At 37.9% G+C, this 25,996-nt stretch overlaps 1 long non-coding RNA gene across 2 annotated transcripts; it reads left to right on the top strand.

Annotated features, from left to right (window-relative positions):
• Nucleotides 1–7,278: 7,278 nt before the first annotated feature.
• On the top strand, nucleotides 7,279–13,840 carry LOC135443400 (uncharacterized). Of its 2 annotated transcripts, none has more exons than XR_010439009.1 (3): nucleotides 7,279–7,504; nucleotides 8,401–8,531; nucleotides 10,079–10,427. It is a non-coding gene; the product is annotated as an uncharacterized LOC135443400 (long non-coding RNA). The 2 variants fall into 2 exon arrangements; XR_010439008.1 differs by lacking the exon at nucleotides 10,079–10,427 and adding an exon at nucleotides 11,868–13,840 and having other exon boundaries at nucleotides 7,281–7,504.
• The last annotated feature ends 12,156 nt before the right edge of the window (nucleotides 13,841–25,996 follow it).

Here is a 25,996-nt window from a genome sequence, read left to right as displayed (position 1 = left end):
CAAAATAATTTTTGTACAGGCGCTGGTGTGAGACGACATTGAGATGTGACAATCTCCACTTGATGTTGCTTCCTTGACACCAAAAATCAGCCCCTAAAAGGTTTATCCTTCTGCACAGCATGGTGCATCCATAATACCTCAGCCTTCAAGACTTAGGTACATATTCCTATTAAGTAAGTGAAAGCTGTGTCAGTTTAAATCACAATGCTAATGGAAAGACATGGTATTGATCAGAACTGACAATATTTTTATGGAATATAATTTCCATAAAATCATAAGAAATTTCCTGGTATCATTTGGATAAAATTTATACTATCTAGATTTCCTTTCCAAACTATAAGTTAGCAGGGATTTATTTATCTAGGCTGATTCAGGATGTGAGAAAATGAGAATGTAAAATACTAGACTTTCACTGGAAGGGAAATGGCATCCTTACAATCTCAGGAGTAGCTCAAGTTCCTGGGCTAAAGAAGTTCCATTAAATACAAATAAACAATTGAGTGATTAAAGATTTGTTATTAATTTTTTATTTAATTTGGACCTTACACTGGCCTCTTGCAGCTAAGAGTTGAGCACATACCCAACAGCTTGTGACCAGAGGATGAGCTAAAAACCAGCACATGAACACAGATAGAGTGAAAGACAGAGGCAGTCAAAGTTATAGAACTAGACATAGTAGGTGAATTTGTGCCATTTCAGTGTCAGATTCTTAAAAAAGTATTTCTATGATTATTTTGATGATTTCTATTATTATTGTAATGAAAGGTAGCAAGGTCCCTTTTCTCCCTTCTTCTCTCAATATTGATTTGGAAGACCTGTGTATTTCTGCTTCTTTCATGGTCCCAGCAGAAGCCAGACCATGAAGACCTGAAGAGAGAAATTTAGAATATTATCAGTTTTATTACTTCCATAAAACAATCAAAACTACAGTGAATTCTGTGGGAAGATTTGGTCTCCTGGAACTCTTCCTGTGAGAGCTGATCTGGCCATACAGTTTAAACATAATCTGCAAGATCACATCCTCAGCCACACAAGAGCACCAGGTTTCAGAATGGGTGATAGAATGCATGGACAGCTCCTGTTGGGTGAATACTAAGTGATTATGACTCTTCAACCCAGAGAATAGACAGTAATGATACAAGTCTGTAAAATCATAAACAATGCAGGGAAAGTGCCTCTTACAGAACAGGGGGATGTCATGTAAAATTATTAGGAACCAAGTCCGGAGACAGCTCTTCATACAACACACTGGTAAGCTGTATAGGATGTGGGGGATCTAGGTTTAGGAGGAATTGGACCACTTCATGAAGGAAAAACCCATTGAGGGCTATTAAACACAAAAAATTATGTCTGGTTTAGAACATCACAAAATTACAAATTATTGGCAGCTGGGACTCTTTTCTGGGAAAGTATCCCTGAATACTTTCCCTAGCTCTTCCATGGGGATCTACAATAGAGCCAAACTGACCTTTGATGTGAGATAGTGTAGTTGCTCTTGTGTACTTACATCACAGGATTACTTTAGACCTAAAGGAAAAAATGCCCAGCTTATACAGTTTTAAAACTGTACATTTCAGGATTTGTCTCCTACTTCAGAAAGCAAGTCAAGCTTCTAAGCAGCTTCCCACATATATTTAGCTCCAATGAAATTAATGCCAAGCTTAAGGCCAACACTTAAGCTAAACTGGAACACATCTGCAGGTTCAAAGACACAGGAGGAAGAGTCTGTGATGGGAACTATCCACATTCTAAGTGTGCATGCTTCCAAGACTCTGTTGATACAACTACATAAAAATTAAAGTATGATTGAGAATTGTTCTTTTAAAGACCTTGCTTCAGCCCTGCATGTTTGTTTTGAAATTTAGAAAGCTGTTTTGTACAATGAACCTGGAAGACAATGTGGTTAAAAGCTGAGTTATATCAATGTCCCAGGCTAAACTTCCCATGTGACAAAGCATCAGTGGGTTTCTCTTCTTTAACTGAAAACTCAACCATGAAACCCAGAGCAATTCATCATCAAACAGATTTTTCACACCTGTTCGGAAAAGGTAAAAACCACCAAGGAACCACCTGGTGTCAGAAGCAGCATCTGGAGTTGTGGGGACAGCCACCACCCAACTAGGAAGCAGAGGTATTATTTTTTCCCTAGGGTACTGACCTATGTTCCACCACCCTTTTCTTGCATAGCTGAGAGATTAATCTCCCTCTGCCCTCTGCTATATCTACAAGGAAGAGGCCTCTGTGATGTGCAATGACCTGGTTGCATTGGTGTTATTTGAAGATGATGGCAAACAGGCAGATTGTTATAGCTGGAGTCTGAAAACAAATGTTTCCTTCCCCTTGAAGCCAGAGCTTCTTAACTTTGGGACAAGTGCAAATAAACAGATTCACCTTAGGAAAAGCATATATGAAATTTTTACTATTGCTTTATTTATTTTTTATTTATTTCATGCATTTTGAACAATGGAAACCTGTATTTCATATGCTTTTAAATCTCTCTTCAATTGAGATGTTGACACTTTTGATTAAATCTTTGATTGACCCAAACCTGAACCCATTTTCTCAAGCGTGGAACAAGGAAACACTTTTTTTTCCCACACCTTTTAGGACGACTGGTAATTTTCTGTCATTACTGTAACATTTCTCAGCATGTGCAATCTTGCAAGATCACCTCAAGCTTTTAATTCCATCCAGAAAAAAAGCTTCAACTCAGTGCAAATTATGCTAGATAATGTCTCTTTTCACACAGGATAAAGAATAGCAAGTGCAAACAACAAGAACTTAAATTATTTATTTAGCCCTCACAGTGTTTAAGGCTACAATGCTCATTATAATGAGATCCTGCTGACAAAAACATCACTGGATTTTGAAGAAATCAATGGAAGGTATCAAATTTAGGAAAAAGTCAAGAGCAGTCAATCAGTGCTCTCAGTGCAGAGTTGTTTGGAAGGTGTGACTGTAGTTATCTAATAGTCTATCTAGTATAAAGACCATTAATTTAGGTGCCTAACCTCAATGAGAGAGAAAAAAAAATTCTCTCTTAACTCTCTGTATTGGGATTTCCAAATTTTAGGGGGTGGTTAAATAAGCTTAGGGGTTGTCCTTGAACCTTATGGGAAAAAGGATACTCTCATTGGAATCTGCAAGGTAAGATATTCTGCTGTGAAATAATAACCAAAAAAGCACACAATACTGGAGTTTCAATCCACTTGCTATTGTTATAAATCCACCACCTCTTGTCATCAATCCAACATTTAGTTACTTATTAATACTTCGTTACTTGCCTAGATTTTATGGTCATGGGCTGTCTGGTGAAACCTTCAAGGTAAAGTTGGGTGGTTTCTGGAAGATTGCTAACAGTTAGCACAGGAAGCAGGACTCAACACACCAGAGAAGTTGAGGATGATATATATTGGATTATATGATATAATGTATTCATTTGCATATTTTGTACATGTCAGAATAGATCAATTAATAATGATCCTGTCAGGCCTATTTACTACAGTGTCTCTGTGGAACATTATTCATGTAATTTCAGTCATTTGAATCTAAATTTTAAGTAGCCAACATTGTGAATTTAGTCCAGTGCTTTTTTCTTTTTCCCCATCTAGGTATTTTTAGAGCAAATACTGCTGCTTTTGTTGTTTCACTGGCTTTTTTAAAAAGCCTTTTATTTGCATGCTGAAAAAAAAGCTCTGTTTGCATCTTTTCCCTGCAGAACGAGCCATGCCGTGTTGTAATAATAACCAAATCCCTCCCCACATCAATGTCACAATGTTTGTTTTAGCAATCTTAAGTTCAGCTGCCAGCTGTTCTGTTCTTTGGATTTTATTGCAGGAAGTATAAATTCCCCTAGGTTTGGCTGGAGGTGATTTTAGAAGCCTTCAGTGAGGGGGAAGGGTAAGGGAGGAGGGACAGGAGAGCAGGGAACAGCGCTTCTATTTTTGTTGGGGCGGGGTGACAATCAGTTAAGGACTATTAAGCTTAATGGCCTTGATGTTATAGCATTGCATCTCTTTTTACCATTTCTTAATCACTACAGAGTAATAACATCTTTAAAATTTATTGGGGCAATTAGAAGAAAGCGCAGTTCCTTTGACCCCAGCTGTTTCAAAGACTTCTATGGTTTTCTCTTCTTTCTCTCTCTCTCTTTATTCTTTTTTTTAAGGAAAAATAATCACTGGATTAAACTTCTTCTTAAGCAGTTTCTACCTTGAGATTTATGTCAAGTTCCAAGTTGCTGATCAGATGATAATTAAACTCAAAAAGAGAAGGAATGTATTAATGAATAACATAGCTACCTTAATGAGTTTAAAATTGTGCAACGAAGATCTCACTTGGGTAAAGAAAAAAGTCCCTCCGGTTCTTTGCCTGAAATTTGAGGCAAATACCTTTTTAAGAGGTTGGAAGAAAGGGATGGAAATTAAGTTAACACTTCCCTTTGTTTACATTCCTGGTGGCACTTGAAGTCAAGTGATACTGAAACGCAGTAGCAAAGATTGCTTCTTGTCTTTTATCAGTCTAAATGTACTGTCCCATGTCCATTCATCATCTCATTTCCTCCTCCCAGTTCTGAGTTTTCTGCTCTTCAATGCACTTTCTTCCATTTTGTTAGACATCTGTGAATTTTGTGGCTCTGAATTTCTCTCTCATTTTTCTTTCCTTTCCCCCTACCATGCCCCGCCTAAAGATAATTGCCATTGTTCATTTTGTCTGTGTTCCCCACCCTAAAAGATAGTTTGCTTATTGCTCTGATACCAATGGAGAAACAATTGCATCTATCATCAGGTTTTTGGTCATTTTTACATTGATTTTTATAGCTTCCATGTCAGGGAGAGGAAGAATTACACATTTTAAAAGAAGAGATGAAACTCATGGATTAGAACATTAAATACCTAAATGAGACAACTAAGTTATGAGCGTAGTCAATGTTGCTTCAACTAAATAGCTATCAGAAAAAGATAATTATCTCCAGAGTACTATTCAACCCAGATAAATCTTAATCCAAGTTTTCAACTTCTATCTCTTTCTATCATCTACATAAAAATTCCTACAGAAAAAAAAAATAAAAAAAAGAAGAGACAGTATTTGAACTCAGATAATCCAAAGACAACGACCTGGATATGTGCCAAATTGTTGTAGTGAAAATTGTGTCAAGATGGAAAACCTTTATGGCTTTTTCAGAACAGACAAGTGAACTTTGAGTTCTCACTTTCTGTGTAAATATCCTAGCAGGTGGCAGGGCATCACCCTCTCTTTTGGGACATGCTCCATTTGGATAATTTCAATTAGGTCAGAGTAAGACAGACTGCACAGCCCCATTAACCACACCTGGAGACCCTGTGTGTTCATTCACTCCCAGGGAATCACCCTGGGTATTGGCATCAGAAGAGGTCTCCTGATGAACATCATCATTCAACCTATTTGCTGACAGAGTGATCTTGTTTTTCCCTACAGTATGTTAGGAAAAGAATATTCTGAAGCAATATGGAAGCAAATGTTAAAATAGCACAGTTTGCCAAATACACTTTTTCTTTTCTATCCAGCTTTGTCCTTTTATCTCTGCTTAAATCACTGCCCCAGCTTTCTTCCACTGGAGTCCTAGTAGTATTTTGGGGCTGTCATCCTTTTATGACCTTCAAGACTGAAAACATATAATGCCACATTGTTTGAGAAATGCCGTGTATTTTCACAATATAGTACACAATATATCATCTTCTAGGTTTGGTAACACTTAGGCTCAATTTATTAATCACCTCCAACAAGAATCTAAGCAGTACCTGAAATGATACACTGTATTGATTATGTAGTTGGAAGCATGGAACATGAAGGACCAGAGCTTTTCCTGTCGTTCTGTGTTGAGAGATCTAATTCAGTACTGTGAGATCAGGATTCATGTATAAACATTTTAACATCCATATATTGCCCCAAAAATCTGTGCAGATACAGTCAGTAGTCAGCCAGTAGCTGAAGCTGGGCAAACACTGGCTGATCACAGCTTCCTCCATTCATTTTTTTTTTCCACAATGTACCCAGATATTGTACTACCTAATAATCCAGATTCAATTCATAATAGTAGAAATTTTAGATTAATGTCATAGCCTGGCAACAAAAAATCCAACAGATTTTTGTTTTCTTTTTCTCTTTCTTTTTGAAGGCTACAAATTCATCTCTCTCTACTGAAATCAAACTATAGACAGAACGTCACAAACATATGAATATATCTGAAATATTTCTCTTTTAAAAAAAGAAACACTTGAAAGTTTTGAGCAACAACACATGATGACTTTGAGTTGCTCTAATTTCAGCTTTCTTTTTTCCCTTCCTCTCAGAAGATTCAGGATCTTCTGGCATAAGTCAGGGTCCTAATCAGCTAGTTACATGTTATGGATTCAATAAGGCTGCCTAAACAGGCACTGTCAAAATGGCATATAGAGAGCTGGAAGATCAGCAGTATAAACAGGCACTCTTACAGTAATTATGTAGGAAGCACATAGATGTGTCCATGCACATTTATTTATATATAATGTGAACAGTATTTTGTTATTGTTATGCTTTATTGAGCCCATTGATTACATTTACATAATGTCATTAAATATCTCCGCAGAGGCTCATCTGCCTCAATATTGTTGTAGCTCTAAATCACCAATGGATTGGGCTTCACAGTAATGGTAAATAGCTCCCTTTAAGATATGCTACAGAGAAACAAAACCAAACTGTGAAAAACTGCAAGACATTGCTGTCCTGCTAATTTAGTAGTTTGGTTACTGCTGAGAGCTGACGTCTGTCTAGCTGTACAGGCAAAGAAGTTAATGAGAAGGAAGGAAAAAATACTGGTTATTAACAGTCATGAAGTCCTGGAAGACCAATGGAGATCTCTGAATATTCATTCAGCAATAAATTAAAGAGCCTTGAAGGAAAGCAAAGACTTCCATAAGCATGGAAATGAACTAGAAAGGCCATGATATCAAATAGTGGAGTGTATAAATGGTCATTCTAAAGATAGTAGTGAAAACCTCTTTTTTTAACACATGCAATAGATGTTTTTCACATATGATGCATGTGTTAATCTCAAGACCCTGAGTGCATCTCCTTTCCAGAGTTAAGGGGTTAATCAGGCTGTATCTACCTTTGTTGGTAACAGGTTTTGTGAAGAAATCTGAAGAGAGAAGGTACAAGGGCAGGCAGAGACACAGCTGTGATGCCACTGCAATGCAGCACAGGTGAGAGCCAGGGCCAAAGCCTCAGTTTAAATGCAAATCCCAAGGTTAGAGAAGGACAGGCTATTTACTCCTAGCTCTAAAGAGGTGTGCTCAGGGCCCTGACACTCCGGGAAACATGGCATGAAGAGAAGAAAACCCTATGTGTACTATCAGCTCTTGGTCAACACAGAGATGTTGAACTAATCTTGTGTATGGTGTTTGGTGAGCTTCACATTAGAAGTGGAAGGGCCATTCCCAGCTCTGAATCTCATTATTTTCAACATCTGAAATTGAAAAGGGTGGTAAGTGGTACTTCTTCTAGAGAAGTGGTCCAAAATGTTGCAAAGGCTATAATTTTCAATGGAAATATAAGCTTAAAGTATTACAGCTTCTGTAAGATGAGTTCAATAGTAATTTCCTACATTTGCAGAAGCCAGGGCCATTTTTGTGGCAATTTTTTGAATGGACATTCGTGGTTCCTTCCTACAGATCATTGCTGTAAAGCTATGCAAATGTCACATGAAGCAGCTGTCTGCAGCATTCTGTACAGTGCTGGAAACTCTATTTTCTGTTCCTTGAAATTCAGAAAACACGGGAAAAAATGATCAATTGAAACCTAAACACATAAGTTAATGTGTAAGTGTAATTGTGTATGGGTTCAATAGCGTTGGGGGTGTATTTTATGGGGTGTAAAGGACTGGTTGTTTGAAAATAAATGGTGATGTTTGTCTGACATTTCACACTGTCTCTGATTTCAGTACTTTATCTTCACCAGTCATGAATAATTTTATTTACGTTTTTGGACAATTCTCTATTTCAGGAGGTTCTTTTTGTGCATATGCCTGAGAGGGATTTATTTGCAAGTTCCAGTAAAAAAGTTCAGTTATTTTAATGAAAAAGATTAGAGGGAAAAACATGAAGTTTCATTACTATTGAACCACATTTTATGAAAACCATCTTTTGAAGCAAGTGTTTAAAATTTAGAGGTTTGTGAACTTTATTAGTGATAGATCTCTTGCTGATGTCATGTTGGAAATCTCAGCATAAGTAGCTAAGATATAAATAAGGGAAAATCCTTTATTAATAGTTGCTGGACTCTTCTGTTTTGGATAGATGACCTTCCACATCCTCTCTCCTCATGGATATCATGCTTAGATGGCACAGCTGAATACGCTTCTCCCCACAATTTCTGTTCCAGACTGTGTTGGTGAGATCCTCCCTCCTGATAGCCTGATCCCCAAATCCTGGTGTGGTGACAGGAGGGTCTCTTCCCTCACCTTCATATGGGACAAAAGCCAGACCAAACAGAGTGAAGGTGGCAACACACAGGTACAACAAATGTGTCTGCATGTGTCAAAACAACACAGGCAGTAGCTGAATTTAGCTGACTAATGTATTTTGTTAGTTTCTTTGCCAGGACTTGAGCAATTTCTCCTGGTGTTCCTTATTGTTCTTATTGACATGAGGCACTACAGTGTATCAACACTGTTCTCAACTGGGAAGAAACCTGTAGTACTGGGGTTTTTTTATGGATAAATGACCCAGGGAACATTGGCGTAAATTGAGATGTTTAACCTTGATATTCATGCAAAGGGTGAATAGGGCTCGTTAAGACATTGTCAAGTAAGAGCAAACCTGGCAGGAAAGAAGGTTGAAACCATGAAAGGTCCAATGTTTTGGTCCAGGCTCCCCTCCTTTACTGTCCAGATGAGCAGTCCATTCTGAGCACCTCACAGTTATCTTCTGGCCTAAAACTTGATCTTTCCTTTCATGGGAAGGTGAGAAGCTGCAGAATGTGTAGACAACTAATGTTCTCTGATGTGTCATCTCAGTTTGGAGTGGGAGCATGAACATGATATGAAACCAACACTCCTGGGAGTGATCTGAAATTGAAATTGGTTTTCAAAGACTGGGAGAGTTGGCACATAAAAAATATCTGGGCATAAGGAGGTTGATAAATCATTATGATTATTTTCACTTTGTCTACTTGTAGAAGGAGAATAACAGTTTCTTCTCTGAACAGCTGCAGAGTAAAGAAAAATTTGTAGCCTTATTTAATTTGGTATTTAGTCTAAGTGTTCAAAGGATGTCAATCCACAACTTGGGATACTCCTTCTAAAAGGCATCACAAAAATAATAGTCTCCCAATGTCTGTGAAGAAATGAGATAAAAGCCAGAGTAGTTATATTTGGAGCAGTGTTGGTAGACAGTATGCTAAACAAACATGAAAGCAGACACTTAAATTAGTGAGGTTGGAGGTTGAAAATGCAAGATGTAAATTCAATGCATATAATTGCTTTTGCATAGTAAAGAGGGCACATAAAAAATATCTGTCATTCTCTAATTAAAGGATATTTGATAAAACGTGCATATAAGGTATAACTGAAGTTGTATATTTATCCTTAATGATGGCATTTCCTAACTGATGATTACTTGATCTTACCACCTTATTGCTCTTTAAACATAAGGGTTGGATTTAATGTATTTATGCACTCCAAAATATGCATATTCCTCTGAACCAGATAGCCTTCTGTATATAGACCGTGTATAGATATACTTGACTTATAATTAAGCAAAAAGTATAGGGAATCAGGTATTTTTAAATATTTTAAATTATGCAAAAATAAAGTTTAAAACCCATGAAACATCATGGACCAGAAATAAAGAGACCAACAGTATGTATGATAAAATAAAATTTTGTTTATGAGAGTTCAAATGGCTGATGACTTTCAGTCAGGAAGGAAGGCAAAAGGATTTTAAATAAACAAGTTTAATTACTAATGTGATAATGATACAGTAATAGCATGGAAAAAACAGATTATATATTGGAATTGTTTTCTAAATTAAAGTTTGTTATCCTACTGTTTACACTGAAGGTGTCTGGCTATCAACAGGATATGGAATCAAGCTTCAAGTCAAGCATGTGTTTGAGTGTTTTTCTTCATCCTCGAGACAGTGAGAGTGTGAGCACAGAGCTCCTCATCTCTCCATGGGGAACAAGTGAGCAGCACCATGCTGCTTGCAAGGGCTGCTGTTCAGCTGGGCCAAAGGAGTAAGACCAGGGATAATCACTTGGTGGGAATAATTAGTATTTAAAAAGAGAGAAAAAAAAAAAGAAAGTGTAGGGTTTATTTTTCTTCCCTAAAATTGGTGCAAACCAACCATGCCAAGCAAAGATACATTTAGACATGCTATGGAAGTATCAGAAGTAAAATTAAGTTCTAAATCTAGTGAGACATGAAATGCAAGGCCCCTATCTGTAGAGTAAGCCCATAGTACCTCGTATTAAGAAGATTATGTGGGGATTAGTTCCAGTGTAACTGCCATATTAAAATATATGGTGACAGGTGTTTCTAAATTACTGTAACAAGGTGGAACCTTCTCTCATACCCAAAAATTCTGGCAACAAAAGAAATGGAATTTTAAGGATAAGAAGCTGCAGACAACTGGAACAAAGAGAAATCTATTGAAAACAAGTGGAAGACTCTGGTGTATGTTTATCACAGAGACTTGAGTGTTCTCCTTAAATTTGGCTCTCTACTGTTAAAAGAATAAATAGAAAAAGAAATTCCGCTGAAAAATTCCCCCCTACTCAGTTGAAAGTTCTCCTAGCAGCACATTTCCAACCAGCTTTCCTGAGATTATTTAACATTTCTGTGCTGTCTGGTGAGGAGTCACAAACAAAAAAAGGGACGAGAAGCCTCAGATGTGAGCTCTACATCAAGTTTAAGAATTTTGATCAGGATGCAACAGTGGAAATCCATCTCTAGAGATAAACAGTATCCAATGAGTGGCAAAAATCTGTGCCTGACTTACTGTGTCACTGGGCTACTGCCCTTAAGGCATTTATAAGTCACTGGCCCATAAAGGAGGGACCTGACTTGTGTGATATCTTTCCCACATGGAAGGATGGGTCCACCTCTAAGTGGCTCAATCCAGAGTGAGCTCTGAAATCGTCATCCCTAAATCCGTGAGACAGAACATATGGTTCTTTGGAGACCCACTGTGATTCAGAAAAAAAAGAAACTGCAAAACTGGTTAGGATTTTTTTGTTGATTTCCAACTAAATTTATGGCTTTAAGTTTTTCAGTGTGAATCAGAACCAACCACTGCAGCAAATGAGGGAAGGAAATGGACAGTTAAGGTGGTTTATCCCTAAGGCCTCATCTTGATATAGTAGTGGAATAATGAGAAATGGGAAGCAAAGATGGAGTCAAAATGAGTCCTAAACAATCTATTGCTGCACTAATACATTACAGACACTTCACCTTGACCACACATTTGCCTGAACTCTGAGACAGTAGGCAAAAAGGCTTTCATCCCTCTAAGATATAGGTATTTAAGGTCTCCTTTAGTATATTACTATATGCTTAGTAAATACAACTTAGTTTAGGTGTCTAGAGCATGGGCCTTTGTCCATCCGAGCTACCTGCTTGAGTCCTGCTAAAGCTCAGTAAGGAGTAATCACTAAGAGCCAGTGGAGGCTGATTGGCACTCATTTGATCTCACAGCACCTATTCAACTGAGATAGTTTCATACATTTCAGTGGCAGTCTATTTACTGACTATAATGGCACCCAAGATGATTTTCTGAGCTGTAAATACCTAAATTGTAGGCATTCTTAGGGGAATCCCACAATGTCATTTTTTATTTCTTACTTCCCAGGTATGCAGACCTCTTGACTTTCCTGTTGTGGTGCATGAGTCAAGCCACGTGCCAGTTTACAAGGCAATGAAAGAGGAACTGGCTCTTCCCTGCATTGCTGTGCCTTTCTTGGCAGGGATGCTCTGCATCCCTTCCTCCCCCAGACTGTATTGTTCCTGGGACAGGTCCTTAAACTTGGCCTTGCTGAACTTTTCCCAGGATGAGAGGAACATCCCACTTCAATGGAATATTTCTTAAGTATAGGCTACAAATGTTGTTTTCAGTCCAGAGTAGATGTGTTCATGTGGCTCTCAAAAAATCTGCAAAATGCTGGTGGTTCAGAACTTCTTTGTAGGAGATGAGTTTATAAATGTTCTTGAGCACTTTTTCAGCTGCCCTATATCCAAAAGAGGTATCTCCTCCCACCTTCATAGTACAACAACATGGAAATTGAAGTCCTTTGCTGTAGAATGAAGCATTGCAGGAAAGGTCCCCCTGAGTATTCATGCTGCTCCAGTAGTAGTAAGAATCACACACGCTATGTCATCACACTCTTTAGGCAATAGCTGAAAGAAGGTTGTTTCAGCAGAGCTTGACTCCAGCACAGACACAGGTGCCTGGTCTGGAGGTATTTACCAGAGCACAGCCCAAATTAGCCCAGGCTGATGGAGCTTTGCTGAGGCCAGCAGAGGCATTGGATTTAGACTGCTTGAGGGTCTGCCTCACTAGTTTTACTACACTTTAAACATTTGCATTTATACATATGGATTCTTTTGATTTTTAACACTTTTTGGCATTGCTAACCTCCTGCAGATGAATAGTTAATTACCCTCCCCCCTGTGCACTTAATAGCATAAGTGGCATTTGCAGGGTTTTTAAGTGCATGTGCCAAGCAAAAGAACTTTCAACAGCCACAAGAAAGTGAGTTCTTATGATCCCCTGGCTGGAAGTGTATGCAGGGCCCTTGAGTGGTGGCACTGCAGTCTGCAAATCCTGGCACCGTTTGGTTTTACATGCACCGAGGAATGCCTGCCCTTCCTCTGCATCCAATTTCCCTGTCTCCAGCTTTATTTGGTTAGATGTTTCTCTTGTGCATCCAGTAAAACTCGACCACAAGAATGAGTAGTTGCTGTTTATAAAATCAGCACATTGTTATGTAATCCAGATGACAGGAGAAGTGTGAAATGCTGTTAAATACTCGGCTATAACCACAGCTCAGTCAGATCTAGACAGTTAAAGTGCACTGGCGTCTAGGTTTCCTGAAGGGTTGACTCTAGAAGTGGGAGGCCCACTTCACTTTCAGGGTGTAGGAAACAGAACAGCTTTCACTGAAGTGTACACACTTATTCTGACTTTTTCCTGGTATAAATGAAGGAGCAAGGCTACCAGTGTGACAGAAAATATTAGATACGTCCATAATTTCTCTTAAAATATTAAACTTCTGGTAAACTCCAGAATATTTCCATTCACTTAGAGAATGATCGCACTGATAAAATGGCAGTTTTGTTAACAGAAAATTTTGACAAAATTCTTTCATCTCCTTATTCTGATGCGGGAAAATAACAACTAAAGAGCTCTGGACACTGGATTGAGAGTCTGGCATTCTGCTCAGGAGCACCAGTTACTAAATGTGCAAGTATCTTCTTGTTCACAAATGATTTTTTTTTCAGTGCTATTGTTCTGGTTTGACAGCTATTAGCATGGACTGGAAGAAATTTTGGTTTTTTCTTTACAAATGTGATTCCTTATGATGCCTTATAAGCTAGCTAGTATATTTGACTCTGTATCCAAGTAAGATATTTAAGGCTGAAAATAAACGAAAATTGCTGAAGGGAGACACCTCCTTGCTCCAATTCTATTGTCTGCCCACTGATCCTGCCAAAATATAGGGAGAAGAGGTGAAATAGCTGGGTGACAACCCTCTGTCATTCTCCACAGCCTTCTCCATTCTCCTAATTTGAGTCCCACACTACCTGCCATGACCCACTATTGATGTCAACAACCCCAATAAACTTACACTTACCAATGTTACAATGTGTTAATGTGAGTAAGATGAAGTGGTTCCTATTAACTCCACACCCAGGCATATTTTTGTTACTGGCAATGTACTATTGAAAGCAAGAAGAGATGAATGTAAAACATCATCATTTCTTTGTAAAACAGAGAAATACTGCTAGCTTGAACTCACTCCCAGAAGCACATGAAAAAGAAATACCTTCCCCATATTCTCTTCAGAAGTGGTGTTTCTGTAGCTATAGGAACAGGAATTCTGTATAAAACAAAGAAATACTTTATAAATGAGAATGACCTTAGGATTTGGGAGAAAAAATCCAAACACAAGGTGATACTCAGACATTATCTCATTTCCCTGTCCAAAGATGTGAATTTCCTAAAAGAAAAAACCCAGTCATTTCCTTTTCTTGCTCTGCCACATTCATCTCACTGTCTTGGAGGTGGATCTCAGCATGGTTCAAGTATACAGAGTCTGTCTTAAGTCTCTAAAATTGTTTCTTGCATCACTGTAAAAAACAGTTGCACTGAGTTTAGTTTTACTGATACTGATTGAATTATTACCTGGATTTACTCAATTTTGTTGCAGTCATCTGTAACAAGAAACATCTTTGATGCTGCCTCCTGCTGCCCAACCATCTTTAGAAAATCCCATTACAAAACTCTCAGGGGGCAATGTGTCAAAAGCATAATTTGTCACAGAGATGGTTCCTACAACAAGATGTGAATTCTGGCTTCTCTTTCACCTTGCCTTGCTCAGTTCTGCTACCTCCAGCTCTGAGTTTCTGTCTGTTCTGGGAGCTCCTCAGGTTATCAGTCAAGGCAGAAGAGAAGTAAATTTCACCTCTTAGCTGCAATTTCTGCTGTCCCCATGTGGAGTGACAAACAACTCATTCCAACATGCAGCTGCTGTCCATTACTCCCTCTCTCCCTTAGAGGATTGTGGCAAGCTCAGCATTTCATGCATTACAAGGACATAGAGTTAAGCCCAGAAAAATCCTGTTTGAAAGGTACTATTCCCAAGATAATGCAGCGGAATTACAATTTTTATCTGTCCACAGCAGCCATTTCCTATGGAAGAGTTAATGTTCAATATTAAATTCTACACCAAACAATTACAGGACAATGCTGGGCTTTTTTACTTAAAAAGTGAGCAAACTTTATCTGCTCAGATGTAGCAGTGAAGAGAGAGCAGACACTGATGCCCATGAACACCAGGAGTGCGAACAGGTGTGTGAGCTGCCCACTCTCTCTTGCTTTCTCCAACTTTCATCCAGGGAAAATTGTTCCCTGTATATATGGCAGCCTCTTCTTTCCTTCTGAGAGCTGAACCTGGTCTACTTCAAAGATTGTCTCTGGTCTACCAAAAAGTTTAACAAAGTGGGGTGCTTCATGCAGCAGTGAACAAGGACTGCATATTTCTGAAACTGGTCAATATCTGCTTTAATGATTTCCCAGAAGCTGCTGCAGATTGTATTTGATCTGTTCACACTATCTTTCCATGATTTATGCTCGCAAGGATCTCATCTCCCTCTCCCTCTTTGGGATAGATTCCCAACTACTCCCATCCTTTGCCATAGCAGCAGTCCCTCTGCCACACTTCTGTTTCCAGCAAGTGCTTTTAGAGACAGAAGGGATCAAATGTTATCTCAAATTTAATTTTTGGATAAGTGCATTATCAGGGCATGCATCATGAACAGGGATCACTTTCATTAAAATGTAAAAAAAAAAAAAAAAAATCTCAGAAGAACATTTTGATGTACAATTCCCCCAGCAAATAATGATTTAATATTTAGAGTAAATGAGTAGATCAAATTAATGAAACAGATCTTTGAAAGGTAGGAAATTAGGGACCTGCATGAATTTGTGTCACAGGCTCCATTTTATGTGCTATATTTTATCATTCACAGTACAAAATGAAAGTAAAGACCTCTGTTTCATCAGTTACTCATATCCAGCTGCTATGAAAATAATATGTTTGATATAATTCTTTTGACATTTGATGGGTTTAAGGTTCCTCTGACAAGATATAATCAACTCATTATGGAGAAACAGAAACCTTCCTTGTTACAAATAAATTATTCCTAGTCATGATTGAATTACTGTGTATTCAATGAAAATGGGATGGAGGGGTTTCCAGTAGAAGTGGATATTTTATCATCAGGCCTGTGTGATAAAAGCCAACTCAAGCTACTTTATGTTTTCTCTCTTCAGTGCTCTGATTAATGAGTGGCATTGCTTTTTCAAACCAACAAATTAGGTCTTTCCTCTCCATTTTTTTCACATTAAAGCTGTTAGATCAAAGTATAAAAACTGTGTCTTTCCTTTTTATGCACAAAGCCTGGATAAACAGCTTGAACAGAGTGTTCTTTTACATTACTTTGTTAGTTTATTTTTAAAAATCTCTATGGTGTTTGTGAAGCAAAGCCAGCTTTATGGGTGGGGTGTGAACTGTCTAAGTCAGAACAAGTGATTAATTGAATTTTGGTCTTAACATCAAATATGTTGCACGCTGTGTTCTGCACCATTACTTTGTAGGAACAGGATAAAGTTGTATCATTTTGCTGAAATTAATTAATTAAAAATGCATCTCCAAAGCAGCTGAGGCAATGCAGCCATCCAGGACTGCAGAGCTGAGCATGTTTGGGGCTGAAGGAACGGCACAGTGTGCACCAGGCTGTGAGATCAACTTCCATGATTTCAAAGGAATTTGCACATGCACAATCTTTTTACAGTTTTTATGGCCTGTAAAATCGATCAAAACAATGTTACATGGTGGAAACATAAAAACAGCAATGAAAATAAATCTGGGATGACAAGTTTGGGGAGCACATCAACATGTGAGGTGGAACCCTGCAAACACCACCAGAAGACCAGGTTTCCTGCTTTAAAAGCTTCTAATTATAACTGTGCTTCTTAGATACTAGAACAAAAAACACTAGGGCCATTTTGAAGCGAAGGCACATAAATTACCCAGCAGCTACTGATTGTTTCTCTAGACTTCCAGAAATATTGCCTCTCATAGGAGCTACTTATTATTTCTGCATATCTAAAGCATAAAAAAGGTTTCATATGCAGTTAAAAGGAAGAAGAACAGACCTGAGAGCTATGCACCATTTCCCCTGTTCTTTCTTGTTCATCTTTGGCAGGAAACAAAGAAAAAAACTTATTTCTTTGCTCTTTGCCATTATTATAGCATAAAATGTATGATATGTGTGTGGCTTCATAGCTCATAAAAAATTTCCTGTACTGTGCTTAATTAATGTTACCACAATGGGTCATCCAAAGTCCAAAAAGATCTGAACAAACTGAAAATGAACAACTGATGCCACTAACACTGTAGAAAACTAGAATGATGCAATATGCATAAAAGTCACTCAAAGTCTCACTAATTCCACATGTGCCAGTCCTGACTCTGCTCTGTGTTGCCAGTTACAAGCAGTGCAATTCACCATGACAGAGAGGGATTTAAAAATTAACCTCCAGCTATTCCACTAAGTACCATTCACTAGAACGTGATGATCGCTCACGGGAAAGTTTGCAAGGTCTTGCAAGCTGCCTATTGAGACTGAATGGTAAAGCAATATACTCTCAGGAGTCCCTGCTGCTTTTCAAAGTGCTGCTCTGTAACCCTTGCCAAAAGTCAGAATAATCTCATGTTGCCATACTTTTAACTCTCTTAGGTGGCTTTGAAGCCGTAGCATCCAAGGTCTCCAACATGCTGACAGGTTTGAGTCTGCAGTTTCTTCTTGGGGGCTGGAATTCTTTGTAATTTTTCAACTCTATTGCTCAAAGTAACTTTGACATCTTTCATTTGGTCTTTGTTTCCTTCTGCATTTTGTCTCTTTTTTTTCCTGGAGCTGTGAATCACATTTCTCACCTATTTACAAATGTTTTATAAGGGGTTTTCCTTGCCATGGGTCAGCTGACCATGCTTGCTTTTCAGAGGGATGTGAAAAAAGAGATGGAAGAGACCTATATACATAATTAATATGCAGATAATTTATATCACTGGTTTCCCCATTTAGACAAAATTAGATAACTTTCTCTATGGGAAAATGCATGACTGCAGTTTATGGAGAGCAGAGACTTTAATATATGTGCAGCTAGCCAGGATTTCTTCAGTTCATGCTTTTGTTTCTGCTGTTGTTTGTAACCACAAATGACAATTGTGTCTCTCTCACTGAGTTAATTACATATGATAACTATTTTCTGGAATTCAAGATCCTCTGAAACATGTTTCTTGGCTGTCATGCAGCTGTACTGTTCACACATGTACATAGGCAGAGCATATTAATTATAATACAGGTGTTTTAACCAAGATTGGAAGTGGGAATCTGCATTTTTAGAGTGGGCATTGCAGTCTTCTACACTATCAAATAGCCATAATTTAGTTAGCAGCCATAGCCTTTGTCAGTGAAATTAAAGCAGTTCCTGCACAGCTGGGAGAGGATTTGAGAGCAAGATCTCTGTGGATACTCTGGGGGGATGAATGGCCAGGCCAGTGGTGGGAGGGAGTAGGAGTTGATGGAAAAAAGAAGAAAAACTCATGGGAGGGGGAGAATTTATCTGCTGCTGATGGTAAATATGTTCATAGAAGAAATTTGTATTAAAACTAGAAGAAATAAACAGTCTCTTCCCACCATCCTCTCTCAACAGGAAAGGGAGTTGAATTTGCTAAGAAAGAAAAAAAATAATCTTGGCAGTCAGTGCCTGGAAATACAAGAAATTTAAAATCTAAGGAAGTTAGATCTGCCACATTGCAAGGATCTGTCTACATTGCAGGAATTGCTAAGAGGAAGGCTGCTTGGGGTGACCCCTTTTGTTAACATGGGAATAGAAACAACTGATTTAGCAGCACAACAGCCAGGCAGATTGGGTTAATTCATGTTCATTTCACAAAAAGTAAGATTTTAACATTATTATCTTAATTTTCATAATTATTAATCTGTTTATTTGGCAATGTTCAACAAAAAAACCCCAAACTGGACACCTTAAAAATTATGTGACATCAGGATTTGAACAATTATTTTGTGGAGTGTGAACCTAAAAAGTTTTTTTTTCCTTCTTTTATTTTTTTAGAAAATAAATTAGAAACAAAGCAAAGCAAGGCTGGTTGATTGATATAGATTTTTAACTGCTTCTTGCTAAAATCTATTGTATAGACAAGCTGATGCCAATAGTGAAGCTATTTCCTCTGATCAGCAATAAAAAAAATTATTAGGGATTGGCAAATGGATTCACTAAGATAATTTAAATAATCATTATTTTATAAATGATGCTTTAACAGTCCTCAATAACTGCAGAATGTGATTAGCTTAGTTCCCTTTATTCAAGGCTTACTCTGTTTTCCCCTCTTAAGACATGAGCAGATTCTTTCTCAAATCAGAAATTACCCAGAATTACAGAGCCTCACATTTCTATTCTCTGAATTAGCTTCCAATGTAGAAATAGGTTATAATTGAAATGACAAGTGTGTTTAAAGTTCCTCAAATTCAATTCTGAGAGAAAAATATTCAACCACCTCAAATGCATAGATTTGGATTGTATATAATGGAATTGCTACTGACATAATTTTGTCTATGCAATGAGTTTTAACAGGGGCATTTAAAAAGACTAGGGACCTAAAAACATTAAATGTTGAGTTTTCCATCTAAGACAGAATCCTTTCTATTATTTTATATAGAAAACATGGGTCAATTGCTGAATGCCTTTGTAAGGATATTCTGGATGAAAAATCTGGCTAAGGAATCCTGGTGACAAACTGGATTCTGGGTGGTAAACTCATGAATTGCTTAAAAATTCAACTAGAATTTCATAGAAGAAAAGGGACTCAAACAGCTATAGAAAGCAAAGCTGTGGTCTCTGTTTCAGAGAGCCTTTAAGCCACAGACTTCTGAAGAAAAGCCCCTATCTCATGTCCCTACATGATGTCCCTAATCCAAAGAGGGGCAGGAGCCATTCAGGTGTGGGAGTTTTGCTGTGCATCTCCTGCTGCAGGCATTGCCGTGGTTTGTTAGTCTGTGTCTCCTGATAGCAGTGGGTCTGAAGCCTTCTGAATTAAAAAACAGTTTTTCTTGAAACTGAAATTATTTTGAAATAATGTTTTTGGCATTCCTAATTTCAGCTTGTAACATTTGTGATTTTATGTCACTTACTTACAGCTTATTATAATGACAGATTAAAATTTTTAAAATTATATTTCAGAATCACTAGGGATTTGCCACTTATGTTTTAATACTTATCCTAGACCAAACTATTTACTTTTTATTAAATTGTAGGAAACACCATGAACAGAAATTAAACAAAAGGGACGTGGGAACAAATATTTTTCCAGTTTGAACAACTGTCATTAAATGGAAATTTCCTGTAATTAAGTTATAATAAAAGAATATTAAAAACATTGAACTTGTATAAAATTCTAGATTTAAAATATTTTGCAATTAAAACATGTGATTATATCTCACATCTCATAATGATGGAATTTCAGAAAACTGGAAATTCCCTTTTATCACCAGTTTCATTTTGTAAGCTCTTGCTCAGCATCAGTTTTACATCTAAATCTCCTAGCTGACATGGAACTTATTTAAAACATAACTCTGAGGGATGAGCTTTTGAGATACACATCTCATTTCCGAGATGGGCCCAGTGGGACAGCAATTAAGCAATCATCTTCCAACCTAGTTCAATAATGGCAAATAAAGGCTTGAAAATTAACCAAAACACTACTTGGACATATATTAGTGTTGTTTATGATTAAATAAAGTTGTCATTTATAATTTTCTCCTGCCTTTTAGTCATTCCACAAAGCCCCAGCACAATGCCTGGAGCACTGTTTTTATTAATACCTTCCTCAGGCAGAAGGCTGTAAATTTTTCTGCATTGTAGAAAATGCATTTTGAAGAACTTCAGTGAAATAAAAATCCTTACTGGGATATTTTAAGTCGCACCATACTTATTTTTGCTGTTCTTGTTGTTTGGCAATAGCAGTGGAGTCTTACTAAGTCCCATGAGTGACTTGCCAAGGGAATTCACGTTGTTTCCATCAATAGCAATATTCCAAGGCCATCCAGGAGTGCAGCTAAAGCAGCCTGGAGACCTCCCTGCCTGATTGAAGCGGGGTCATCTTGATCTGCAGGGACAGTTCCTGTGCTCAGATGGTTTTGCTTTCAGCCACATCCATTTTCTCCCTCTAATTCTGATTCCTTAGGCATTCAGCCCCTCGCCAAGCACAGCCAGGGAAATTCCCAGGAGGACAAGTCTGTTGTGCTGCTGCTGGGCATGGTGTGGACACTGCAGTGTTCTGCTGGAGGACAGGGAACAGCAGCAAAGCTCCTTTCCAACCAGTTGCTCTCGATACTTATTTCTTTCTTGTCTGGCTCCTGAAGAAGGAGAACATAATTTTATGGACTGTACAGAATTTTTTCACTGGGAAAAGAAAAAAAAAATTACCACCAAGGGAAAAAGACAGGAAAAAGATTTCAGTATCTTCGTCCTTATGTTCTTTCCCAGCAGCAGTGACAGTGAGAGAAGTGCAGAGAAAAGCTTTGCTTACTGAACTGGATGTTTCAGAGAAATATATTGTTTTTCCAAATAGTTTTGCACAGGATTCTTTTCTTTTTTTTCAGAAAGAAAATAAAAGAGCATTGAAAAATATTTCACAATTTGGGAAAGATTCTATTTACCAATATTCACCAATATTCTCTTTACCAAAGGTTCTATTTTACCAATAAAATTAGTGAATCTTTCATCCTCAATGAATGAATAGTATTTAAGTCTTCCAAAGAATAACAACAATGCCTGTTCCCTTCATAATTCACAAGAAATGAGAAAATTTTGCTCACTGGATTTTCTAACACAGAACTGTCTCACTTCATTTAGTGAAATATACAGCAAGACAGATCAGTGCAACTAGAGTAAAACCAGGACTCTTAAGGATTGTTCCAGCATCTTTAGAGTTAACCATCTGCATTCCCTAAAGGCTTTTCTCACAAATGTTGTACCCTGTGCATCAGATGTGACCAGCCAAAGAGCTACTTATTGATCCAGAAGCCTCATTACAACTTGTACAATGTGAACTTACCATCACTGGTCATGCCATTAGTGTAATTATCTTATTTCATTAGCGATAATGCCATTTCACATTACAGTATATTGGCTCACTTAAAAAGTAATAAAGATTTGCAACCCAGAGATGTATTTGTTAACTTCAGAGCATTGCCTCTGAACTTGTCCTTGCCCATGCTAGCTACAATGATGTGCAGCAGTACCCACGGCTGTGTGGTTCTGAGAGTGGCAGCCCTCCTACACCATTGATGTAATGAAATTTAAATGAGTGTAAGGCACTGGTGTCCATGCCTGGCTTCCTGGAGTTTAGGAGAGACAACTACATCTCTGGGATCCTGAAAGGCAGTTTATTTCTCATTAATGCGCCAATAACTATAAGCCACACCCACTGAGGAAGCATTTTTGCTCTCAACATCACAGTCTCTATCAGGATTTGACCTTTCCCAGTGGCCTCTGAGCAGGATGCAAACACTTATGGGGATACATCAAAATCTAATGTATGTGAGTATTTTTGAGGGATTTCCTCTTCTCCTTCCTTTCACACACTGACTAGTAGAGCAAAATGTAATTTTCTGTGGAGACTACCAAAACTCATCACCTGCTTGGGTTCAGAAAAGTTAACTTTAGGCTGTGCCTGGGGTCTTTTATTGCTGTGCAGTAGAACTCGTGGCTGGATCCTGAGTATTTGCTAATCTAAGTAGGCAAACCCACAATCTCAGTCAAGCAGAGGCTGTCAGATGTTTTCTACTTCTCCTTGGTCTCCTTTTTTGTGTCCCACTTGTGAGTTCAGCAAGGAAGTAAGATCTGGGATGGCTCCATCTCACACTTCTGCTCTCTAAGCTTTTAGTGAATGAGCAGAACATCCTCTTCCAGGACATGACAGAAAGGCTCTTTCTCACCAGAGACCTGCAGCACTTGGGCTTTGAATCACAGATCACAAAGCCCACTCAGATTTGGCACTGGAATTGTTACATTTGTTAATAAATCAATTTCAGTTTCATGTACTTAAGTCACACCTATGCATTTTAACAGTGGACAAGCTGATCAGCATTTTTCAGCCAAGTAAAAAGCAAAAGCATATGGAGATTAGACTGGAAAACTGTTCAGAAGAAAAGCAGAAATCTAGCATGATAAAAGAAAACATATGCTTTCACTGTCTTGTCCTTCCTTTCATATATAAAAATATCCCATGGCCCTTCCCTATCATAGATGAGAAGTGACTTTTCTTAGAGAAGTTTTTCAGAGTGGACAAAGCCTGAGTTCTCTCTGGCAGATACACACAGAAATGATTCACATTTTATGCAGTTGGTGTGGTCTCTACTTTTATTTCTTCTAACTAGTTTGTATTAATGGAATCTGCTGCCTTAGCACTTTTCTTCTTAAACTTTATGACAGCATGAATAAGACAACATTTCAGATTACCTATTTCTGGCCAGTCCTTGGAAACACACTGACACTAGTGTGTTGTTTTCTTTCACTGGGCTTTTGTTCCTAAAGGATTGCCATTAAAACCACAGTTAGGAGACTGGGGTATCTCAGTTTGCCACTTTGGTCAGTCTCAGGGATTTGGAATGGCATGTAAGGGATACAAGAATTGCCATCTTCAGTGGCAGCTCTGAACTGTGTCTTGTCCCATGTCCAAGAATATTGAATCCAGGAATTTTGGAAAAAACCCATAAGTTCAAAAAATAAGATTTATCATACGTAATTAGGAAATCATGCTCAACTATGACACCAGTGTGAAGCTGGAACAGAATTTAGTAGTTAAATAACATTTGAAAGATCCTTTTCATCTTAGTAGAACTATGAATCATTTTTATTGTCATGGAAAAATTGAATTTTACTCTTTTCTCTTAATACTCTACCACTATGATAGATGAGTACAAATTTGTACATAAGAAAATAAATTGAGAGACTCAGAAGTGAAAAAGTTTATTAAAATTAATATTTAATAAATTATTTTAAAATTATAATAACATGAACAAAGATGACTTGGGACTTTCCTCTCGCAACAGTGTTCAAAAATAGCTGCCATTTCATGGCAACTTAACTTCTCAAAACCAATGAGCCTCATTATCATACTGTAAGGCTGTAGATGCTGGTGATGAATCTCCCCTAACAGTTGGTAATACAGGTCTTTAAATGTAAACAGATGCTGTTCTCTCATGGCAGATGGATGCAGTAAACTCACATTCTAGCTCCTTGACTCCAGGACACAAGTCAAGAAACATGCACATTCAAAGTATTTGCAGTGAAACATAAAATAAGAAACCTGAACATCTAAATCTTTTTGCTTATCCAAAACTGTCACCTTATCATGTTCTTGTCATTCAAAGAAATTGTCTTCACTGAGAAAACACATAGGGTAAATACCAGAAATCATCCTGCTTTTGACACATAGACACAAACATGCTCACAAAATGGTCTCAGTTCTGCACAGCTGATCATTTAATTCTGGATGTCTAGACAGTATCAGAGCACTACACACTGCCAGAAATAATCTCACATAGTCAAAGTGATGGATTAGCAAATTTCATCACTCTTTTCTAGTACTGAGATTTTATGAATTGTGCATTGTGGGTTTTGATTTGATGTTATGAAAGATGGGCTTGATAAATGCCTTGTATGTGTGTATTTAATTTTTCACTATAGTTCTAGCTGAAACATTGAAGATTTCTTCAGAGTACACATGAAGATAGCACTGTTGAGGGTAAATAATGGTGTGATATATATGCAAAGTGTCTAATTGGGGGGGTGTGGGAGGGAGAGAACAGCTGCTCCTTTCAAGATCAATCTCAGGTATCAAGAGTGTGAATTACTACTTTCTAATCTCCTCAGTCATGCCCTCAGACTGTAAAACCAAAGGCTTTATTGCAGAATTACTACTAGAAAACCATCTTAAAATTATCTGATCTTTGAAATGGATACAAACTCACCATATCTTTGGGAGCAGCAGGTAAAGGTCACACACTGAAATTGCTATGGGTACAGACAACCAGACATGCTGGCTATTGATGGCTTAAAGATATTTGTAATAAAAAATCTTACCATGCCATCAAAAAAGTGGAAAATATAATGGTTAGAACCTGGTCAGGAACATATTGCAAATAACCCTGATCATTACAAGAAAAGGATGCTATTCTGTAGATACTTCCCTAAAATATTTTATTGCGTCTTTGCCTTTGTATTCAAAGGAAAGAGTGAGGTTCCCACAGAAAATTATTCAAAGCAAGAACCTTCCTTTGATTCTTTGAATGTGCCTTTGAGGACCCCTTCCCTCTTCAGAAGATAGTGTTGAGTAATGAATGTTTTATGGAGTGTCCTGCAAAGCCCTGGTGCTGATGCCCACCCACACCAAAGGGCAGCCAGAGCTTTGTGAATCCACACCCTGCTTCTCCATCCAGTGAGAACTTCTCCCTGAATCTGTCATAAACATTTCCAGTGAAGGCAAAGCCCCATTTTGCTATTGTAGAGCTGAAGTTCAGACCTGTCAAGAAGAGACCAGCTCTTCCCGTTGCCCCTACCAGAGGTGTCATCCCAAATGTCACACATTGTGTAGGTACAGCTGTTTTAGACACTCTCATACATATTCTCAGACTGATGTCTCCATGTCCTGACAGCTGCTCAGCTTTGACAGTCCTGTTTGACAGAATACTTTCCTTGAAAATCTGTGGAGCAGAGCTGTGCCTTTCTGTTTTATCAAAATCCATGCAAAGACAATGAGACAAATAATTCAATAGATTACTAGAGTTATGGCAGAAATTACCTGACTAGTGATGAGTGCCCCTTCCTTTGCAGATTTTCTGTTGTTTGGGAAGAGGGTATTACTGGGAGGAAAACCTGACTATAGGATTATGGTAATTTTTTCTCATTAAATCTTTCCTTTGAAATTTTATTAATAAAAAATATGGCCACTCCAAAACAGAAATTAAAAAATAAAAGGAGTGTATAAGAGATAACATAATAATGCAAAGCCCACACAAGAAACTTGTCAGAAGAGTTTAAAGTAGTGCTGTGGTGATGCTGGCTTTATTTGGAGTGATGCAGTACATGAGTAGGAACTTTACTTCTGA

This window comes from Zonotrichia leucophrys, chromosome 2, assembly GCF_028769735.1.
Source record: "Zonotrichia leucophrys gambelii isolate GWCS_2022_RI chromosome 2, RI_Zleu_2.0, whole genome shotgun sequence".
NCBI lineage: Eukaryota > Metazoa > Chordata > Aves > Passeriformes > Passerellidae > Zonotrichia > Zonotrichia leucophrys.
This window is presented reverse-complemented; position numbering and strand designations above follow the sequence as displayed.